This window comes from Rhincodon typus, chromosome 8 (genome assembly GCF_021869965.1).
Source record: "Rhincodon typus isolate 14 chromosome 8, sRhiTyp1.1, whole genome shotgun sequence".
NCBI classification, from domain to species: Eukaryota; Metazoa; Chordata; class Chondrichthyes; order Orectolobiformes; family Rhincodontidae; genus Rhincodon; species Rhincodon typus.
The window spans coordinates 82,649,449-82,658,799 of record NC_063339.1 but is presented as its reverse complement, the minus strand read 5'-3'; the positions used below and the strand labels follow the sequence as shown (position 1 = coordinate 82,658,799).

The window sequence follows — 9,351 nt, the reverse complement described above, 5'->3', positions numbered from 1 at the left end:
ACCTGCTCCATCATTCAACAAGATCAGGGCTGACCTGATTGGGCCCTGAGCTACAAGTTACAGGGATTTTCAGTCATTCAACTCCACAGGTTCCTGTCACTGACTAGACAACAGTGGGACACTTTTGACACTTTTTTTTCAAGTATGTGCTTGGGAACCATTTCCCATGAGGACGGAATTTTCAAATAGTATATTCCATCAGCTTTATCCCTTTATGTAAACCAAGAATACCTCACATAGACCAAACAAAAATATACACTGGTATAATGATTATCAATATCCAAACATAATTAGTAATTCTGGATATTCCTCTTATCTCACCTTATTGCATTCAACCAAAGACAGGATCTAAACACTTGTCTCATTATAAAAATACAGTTTCTAACTCAGAACTTATTTTGTCCTCAGCTGTTATCTTGAACGTTATCTGACATGTAGCTTCTTCCTTGTTATCAAAGTTTCTGATGTCCATTGTCTTTGACTATTTTTATCTGTAGTTGTTGCACAGTCTCCCACTCAGTTGGCTGGATGGCTGGTTTGCGATGCCGACGGAGGCCAATAGCACAGGTTCAATTCCCCACACTGACAGAGATTGCCATGAAGGTCCCACTTTGTCAACCTCGCCTCCCGCCTGAGGTGTGGTAACCCTCAAGTTAAACTGCCATGAGGGGTCTCTCCCTAATGGGATAGCAGCTCCATGGTCCTCCAGGACTATAGCGACATTGTTCTATCACTGTTAGCAATTTTAAACATTCTTTACATTATCATTCCATTTCCCCTTGTATTCCTAGGTGTTCTGGTCATCCACAGTTTTATTTTGTACCACTGTCAGCATTTTCCCCGACACTGTATATTCCTGTCTTCTCCCCAATTATCCTTGACTCCAGTGTTAATCATGAATCTGTCTGTCTGTGCCTCAAAAATATCCAATGCCTCTGCCTCCACTATTCAATGGGGAAGAGAGTTCCAAAGAAACACAACACTCTGAGAAAAGAAAATATCTGTCATAAATTAAAAATGAAATTTAAAAGGAAAAGACACATAAAATATGATCGCTAGCTGCACTTTTAATCAACTTTGTAAGAAGGACGTGTTGCTGCAGCTGTACCCAGTCTTACTAAGAACACATTCAGAAGACTGTGTGTGAAGGTGCTTTTTTGTCTCCTTACCTGAGGAACGATATAATTACATTGAAAGCCGTTCAGGGATGTTTCACTTTACTTATTCCTGATGAAGGGCTTTTATTATGAAGGTTTAGCAGGTTACTTTGAAATTAGAAGTGATCTTATTGATTCTTATAAGGTATTGGGAGACTGTATCAGGTGGATACTTGATGGGTGTTTGTATCGTCCAAACGTGTGGTCATTAGGCTTTCAACATTTGTTGAGGAAGCTTATTTCAGGAATAAACCAGTTATCTGTGCCTGACTAAAGAAATCCGCCTGACTTGTTCCTATCACTGAACCTGACACAGTTTGGCACTTGTATCACTGGCCATATCACCAACCTGGTTACATTTAAAATTTGTTGTGACCAGTGGAGTAGGACTAGAAAAGGAAACAGTGACCCCCTCCAACCTCAGTCAGAGCAGGGATCAGGAGAAGTTCATAAAGTGGGAAGTCATTCAAGTGGGAATTCTTTTCCCAGAAGTTTGTGGTGGCTGGATCTTTAAATTATATCGAGACTGAATAGTTAGATTTTCGATAGCCAGGTGAATCAGGGTGAATGGGGTATTGGCAGAAACGTGCAGCTGTGATCTCAATGAGAGGAACCATGATTTTATTTACTGGTGGAGTAATGTCAAAGTAATGTCGAATGGACCACTCATGCTCCTCTGTCCCATGTTCTGATGTTCCATTCTGCTCTTGGAACCTGCTAGATCGGATCAGATTGAGGTCACTTTTATGGTTAGGTGTAAGTTAGAAAATGTACTTGGAAAATCCGTGCTGAGAGACAAATTTCTTTACATCTCAGTTTTAAATCAACGTCCCTTATTTATATTCCCACGTTCAAGACACTGCCTAGGAGTGGAAATGTCTTCCCAACATTTATCTTGTCAAGCGCTCTCTGTGTGTTGTATTTTATAGTAACATCATGTTATACAGAGGGGGTTAATCCGCATCCCCCCCCCGTCCCAGAACTAAAACCAAAAACCCAAAGAGAAGCATCCCGCCCTATAATCTGTTAAAAGGAGTGTGAAAAATGCTGTAAACTGCCTTTCAGCAACTACTGGTGGTTAAATAAAACAAATCCCTAGCACTCACTTTCCAATAAACAAGTTACAATTTAGTTATCCAACTCTAACAGTGAAAAAATTAACTAAACTATTAACAAACGAAATAAATCTCTTCTAACTACTAACTATCTGAGTAAAACAAGATCGTAACGTTATGCTGTTCCAATCAATATAAGGGCCATTTATATAAATTTTTAAAAAACACAGAATTTAGAGCCTCAACATTACAGCCAGGTTACGTGTCTTCCAGAACGTTCTGGGCCCTCTCCATTGAATGTTCTGTCAGGAACGACTTCTCTGTTTATTCTCCTGTCAGAAATACTAACTAGTTGTGCAGTTATCACCATTGGTATTTCGATGGTTCTTTCACTAAAACTTAGAGGAGACTGTGAGAGCCAGCAATTGTCTCTGGAGAGCTTAGAGCTGTTGACACTGGCAGATGGCCGTTAGTTCTCCGGCTTTGCCCAACTACCCCTTCTTTTATACTCTTGAGGTCATATCAGTTTCTTACATTAGCATTGGTCCTATGTTGTCAAGACCATCTGATTTAAAATTTAATTTGTTTTTGGTATCTAAGTGTCTGATTCAAAATGATTGACTAGATTCAAAACCTTGGTAAAACTGCAGCTTCGCCTGCTACCTGTATGGCCTTTTGATACAAATGTTTAAATTCCAGTGCTCTCTGTGCAGCTGCAAACACACAAGCTCCTGACTACAGGTATCCTTTTTGAACCTCTGAGCATAGAAAAAGCACATCATTTTTTCAACGTATCACACATTACTTTACCCCATAACATTTTACAAATGCCAAATTCTAACTTCCTGCCTTCCAATCCACAAGTACTCTACCCAACTTCGCAACACTTCCTCCTTAAGAAACAAAATGAACCATCATTATGAAAAAAATGGCTTCTTCATTTATTTTGTTTTAAAATCTTATCTCTATTATATTACTAGATCCATATCGCAATAATCTTGATTTGAAAATTTCATACTAATCTTACATATATAGATATACAGCATTGAACACTACCGTTTCTATCCAATATAAACACATTTCTTTTAAATCGGTGATAAAGCATCCGTCAAAATATTTTCACGACTCAGAACATGTACAATCTGTAAATTAAATACCTGTAGCATAAGATTACAATGAAATGTTCTGGTGTTCTTGTCCTTAAATCTTTCCAGGAATGTCAAAGGATTGTGATCAATATGCACAATCATCTCTGATGCACTGTTTGCAATGTAAACATTAAAATGTTGTAAGGCCAGTATCAAATTAAATAGCTCTTTTTCAATGGTTGAATACATTTTTTTCTGGTGTATGTTGAGCTTCTTTGAAAAATAACCAATTGGCCTTTCAATACCACAATCATCCTTCAGTAACAATACAGCTCCAACCCCTAGATCACTTGCATCAATGGTGACTTTGAAGTGTTTTCAAAAATTTGGTATGGCTAAAATTGGTGGTTAATACTGCTTTTCAGTTTTTAAAATTGCCTCCTGGAACTGTTCTGTGCACTGACATTTCATGTTCTTTTTGTTTAACAAATCCATCAGCGGTACCAACATGTTACTAAAGTTTGGTAAAAGATTTCCTGTAGAATGCATTTAATCCTAAAAATCGTAGCACTTTATTCTTGAGGATTCCTCGATGGCGTTTGTCTTCACGTTCCTCTGTGTTATCTGTCCATGTCTGAAGTCGTGCCCCAAAAGTGTCACTTTCACCTTCACGAATTTTGTTTTTGCCAATTTCATGAACAACTTTACCTCCTGTAGTTTCTCAAAGAGCTCTGCCAAATAATCCATGCGATCTTTCCACGAATGGCTAAAGATCATTAAGTCAACAATGTAGATGGCACAATTAGTCAATCCTGCCACAACTCCATTCACAAGTCTTTCAAAAGTCGCTGATGTGTTTTTTTTTTCCATTCCAAATGGCACTGCTTTAAATTGATACAGCCCATTTGTGGTTACAAAAACAGAAATGTCTTTCACACCCATCAGAACCTGCCCTGCGTTGAGAGGTTAGGGCTCAACGGGTATTGTTTTATCGTTCCCCATGTTAACCTCATGTACTCGGGTATTACTTCTCCAAATTCTATTTCTACAGAGGTCCTCACAGCACTGTAACATGTCTTTTAATTCAGTTCTCTGTCCTGGGGAGAGATAGCTCACTACCCTATCTCATTCCTTAAGGACTTTCTCATTATTCAATTTGTTCTGAGGCACATCAAAATCCAAATCATCTGCATTTGATTTTTCATTCAGAGTAGCAGCATCTAATACCTATTTCTCCGGTTCCCTTTCCCTGTCATAGTAAGTTTTGAGCATGTTCACATGACATACCGGTAACTTTTTTTCATTACCTGGCATCTTTGCCACATAATTCACCTGACTTAACTTCTTCTCAATCTCACAGGAACAAGTTAGCATTGTTTTGAGGCATCTCCAATAACTGGTAACAGCACGAATATTTTATCCTCATGAACAAACATGTAAATCGTAGATCTCTTATCTGCTTCTTTGTTCATTCGGTGCTGTGACACGTTCAAATGTTGTCCAGATAATTCACCTACTCTGTTTAGTCTCTCTCTCACCTCAGATACATGGTCAAACTGTGAGATCTCTGACTTCGGACCTATCAACTTTTCCTTAATTGATTTGAAAGACCCTCTTACTTTGTGTCCAAATAACAATTCAAAAGAAGTAAACTGAATCGATTCATTAGGAGCATCTCTAATAGCAAATAATATCAAAGGGATACCATTGTCCCAATCATCGGGCAATCTTGGCAATAAGCTCTCAGCATTGTATTTAGGGTCTGATGCCACTTGTCCAGTGTTCCGTGGGATTCAAGATGGTGCGCACTTGATTTAAAAGTATCTGATCGCTAAACTATCCATGAACTTCTTAAATAATTTGGCAGTAATATTGGACCCTTAGTGTGGTCGAATCTCTCTGGATAGTCAACAACGGGCAAAGAAAGCAAGCAACTCCTAGACAATCTTTTCTTCCTTGACATCCCGTAATGGAATTGCCTCCAGAAACATTGTAGACATAGCCATTATGGTTAGCAAATACTGGTTCCTAATTTTAATTTCAGGTAGGGGACCCACACAATCAATTATAACCTGCATAAAAAGGTTCTTCAAATGATGGAATTGGCTTCAAAAGGTGCTCATTTTATTACAGCTTGCGGCTTTTCTACCACTTGACATGTATGAGAGGTATGGCAAAATTCAACCACATCTTTATGTAATCCAGTTCAATAGAAATACTTCCGTGTCTTAGCCAAAGTCTTCCTCACTCTTAGAAGTACTCTTACAGGTAGTTCGTGTGCTCCCCAAAATAGCTCCTCTGTCTGCATTTTAATGGGAACACAATTTGCTGAATGTCCACCGATTTTCCATCTGCACTAACCTGCCAAGGTCTCCATTTCCATCTTAAATTTTTTCCTTAATGTGACAGCATTCCGGAATACAACTGATTTCTTTTCAGAGTAGTGTTTATGATATAACTCCTTTGTCATCTCATCTTTTTGTTTTAACTCCCCAGAACTCTTTAGCGATGTTAAGAGCTATTTCCCCATTTTTGATTTAACCAACAAGCAACCGAAATTACACAGATTTTCCACTTCTCACTTAAGTTTTATTTAAAGAGCTAGGACATGAATCCCCAAGTCTGTTTAAACCTGCTGGGATCTATTGTATACAAAATTGTTGCAATCCATTCAGATCCATTCAAATTCGTCAAAATCCATTCAAGTCCATTCAGATATGATCAGATTCTTCCCAATCCGTTCAGATCCATTCAAATCCCAGACACGAGACCCAATATTTTATAAAGCAGTGCTTGACTCCTCTGAGAACTAAAACTGAAACATCTAAACAGGAGCACCTCGCCCAATAATCTGTAAAAGGAGTATGAAAAGTGGTGTAACTCGCCATTCAACAGCATCTAATGTATACATTAAACAAATACAAAACACTTAATTTTCAAACAGCAAATAACAATTTATTTATCTAACTCTAACAGTGAACAAATTAACTACACTATTAACAAACTGAATAAACCCCATCTAACTACTATTACCGAATAAAACAAGATTCTAATGTTATGCTGTTCCAATAAATACAAGTCCCACTTATATAAAATAAAAATGAATATAGAACTTAGACTTTCAAAATTACAGCCAGGAAACATGAGGTTCTGTAGAGTATTTGCGGACTGGGAGATAGGAAGTTAGAATTTGGTGCTTTCAAAATGCTAAAGGGGATAGCATTGCGTGGTTCCTTTAAAACATGATGTGCTTTTTCCATGTTTAGTGATTTAAAATCTCTGTGAACAGCAGCTTGAAAGTTTGCAAGTACACAGACGGCACACAAATTGAAACATGTGTATTGAAAGGCCGTACAGTTAACAAGGCAAGCAGCAGTTTTTACAAAGACAAGTTATGAATTTGGCCAAGTAATTTGAACCAGGCACTTAGATACCAAAAACCAATTAAATTTAAAACTGGCCGTTTTGACAATATAGGACCAATCCGATCGTTAGGAATGTTGATATGTTGTCAAGGGAATAAAAGAGGGGGACACTTGGACAAAGAAGAGGTAACTGCCATCCACCAGAGCTAACAGTCCTCAGCTGGCAAGAGAGAATCACTGGCTCTCACCATCTCCTCTGAGTCTTAGAGAAAGCACCATCTAAATAACAAAGTTACCCATGGCACAACTAGTTAACATTCCTCACTGAAAAATCGATGGAGAAGGCATTCTTGACAGAGGAGTTGACAGACATATGCATATATATATGTGTGTGTGTGTGTGTGTGTAATATGAAAAGTGGGATTCGTATTTATTTGAACAGCATACTATTAGAATCTTGTTTTATTCGAGAGTAGTTAGTAATTAAAAGGTGTTTATTCAGTTTATTAATAGTTTAGTCAATTTGTTCACTGTTACTTGTTAATTTTAAAGTGAGTGTCAGGGATTTATTTTATTTAACCCCTAGAAGTTGCTGAAATGCAGGTTACACCACTTTTCACGCTTCTTTTAACAGATTATAGGGTAAGGCACTCCTCATTGGGTGTTTCAGTTCTTTGCAGTTCTTAGACGGGGTCAACCTCCGCTTTATAACAGATTAGTGGCTCTTTGGGGATTCAGAAGGATCTGAACGGATTTGGTCAGATTTGAACAGATTTAAACAGATTCAGGGTATGAAATGTCCTAGTAGATTTAAACAGACTTGGGGATTAGTGTCCAAGATTTTCAAATAAAACTTAAGTGAAAAGTGGAAAATCTGTTTAATATTGTTGCTTGTTGTTGGTTAAATCAAAAGTGGGGAAATGTCTCTTAATATTGCTAAAGAAGTTCTTGGTGTCGAAGAGGCTTCCCAAAGTTGCCAAGAAATCTGAGAAAGACAGAAAAAGGTGACACTTGTAGAATTAGCAGGTAGACTAAAATTGGGTTTAACTAGGAATAATAAGGAAGCTGAAATTGTAAAGGATCTAATCACGTATTTAGGTATATCAGAGAAGCAGTCAAATGCAGCAGAGTTATTAAAAAAAAAACAGCAAATTAGACAACTGGGGTTAGAGGATAAACAAAGGGAAAGAAGGTTCATAGCTGAACAAAAAGAAAAGGAGAGAGAAGAATGGGAAAGAAGGTTCCTAGCTAAGGAAAAAAGAAAAGGAAAAAACTCCCCTGGCAGAAGAAAAAGGAAAGGAAAGGATTGTCCTAACAGAACAACAAAGAATAAAAATGGATAGCTAATGAGTGAAAAAAGGAAAGAATGTTCGAATTGGAAAAGATGAAGTTGGAATTTGAAGCTAAAAACAAATGACAGAAGTAAAAATACAAGGTAGAAGTAATGATAAGCAAACTCAGCGTAGCCAACAGCCTGCTACATATAAAAAACAAACATGCCCAAACATTATCAAAATTCTATGAAAAAGATGGAGAATATTTCCTTTGAGCAATTGGCTAAACAGATGAAGCCGCCATTGACTCTGTGGATAATGTTAATTCAGGCCGAGTTGGTAGGCAGGGCTAGTGAGATGTTTGCAGTGCTGTCAGGGGAAGTGTTAGGAGAATATGAAAAATTAAAGCAGGATAGTTTGAGTGCTACGAGTTGATAACAGAAGCATATAGACAACTTTTCAGAAACGTAAGAATGGAACCAGGTCAGACTAATATCAAGTTTGAAAGTATTAAACAGAGCAACTTTGTAGATGGACGAGAGCATTAAATACAGAAAAGACATATAAGGCTCTTAGAGACATTATTCTGCTGGAGGAGTTTAAAAATTCACTTCCAGAAGTAATAAGAACTCATCTTGATGGACAGAAAGTTAAAGTCACAGTAATGGTGGTTTAAGAAAGGCACAGGGAAAAAGCATGTTGTAGAAGAGGCTAAACCAATGGGATCAGTTGAGGTACTGAAGGAAATCCCAAGAGAATTCAAGGAGCTACAGGTGAGTGCATAGCCTAGTCACGAGCTGGATAGTAAGATAACGCCAGATCTTTTCAAATACTTCACCTGTACAGGTAAGATTTCCTCAGATTGAACAGTGGGACTAGGTAAAGATGTTAAAATATTGAGGGATACAGAATCAAGTCTGTATCTAATAGCAAGTTATGAAAATATTTGCATTCCTCTTGAAATATTGCCCAAGACAGTAGTCATCTATTGAATAAATGGAGAGAGGATTACTGTTTCCACGTGTAACATAACATTAGAAAGTCCATTCAAGACTGGGGAAGTGACAGTGGCAGTGGTAGAAAAGTTGGCTATTCCAGAAATGCAGATAATTCTTGGAAAAATTACAGCTGGATAAGAGGTGGGAGAGATTCCCATTGTAGTGGAAAAGCAAGAAGAAAACCAGTGAACTGAGGAGTTAAAAGGAAAAAGCCCTGGACTTTTTTTCCAGGCGGTTTGGTGATAAGTTTTCACAGCCTTAAGTTAAACAAAAGGGAAAACAAAAAAAAGAAAGTTGAAGGAGTTGAGGTCTAGTTACCTGACACTCTGATGAGATGGTAAAGGAAACATCTCAGCAGGTAGAGGGTCAGGCAGAGGTGTTTAGTTCTGAAAGATTAATGGAGTTACAAGAACA

The 9,351-nt window shown here is 37.8% G+C and overlaps 1 protein-coding gene across 1 annotated transcript in view; it reads right to left on the bottom strand.

Moving 5' to 3' along the window:
* Nucleotides 1-3,262: 3,262 nt before the first annotated feature.
* The window catches only part of LOC109938065 (zinc finger protein ZFP2-like), an 87,848-nt gene continuing 81,759 nt past the window's right edge, over nucleotides 3,263-9,351 (bottom strand). The window contains exon 10 of the mRNA XM_048600491.1: nucleotides 3,263-4,066. The gene's annotated coding sequence lies outside the window, so the exon portion shown is untranslated. The remainder of the gene's footprint in view (nucleotides 4,067-9,351) is intronic.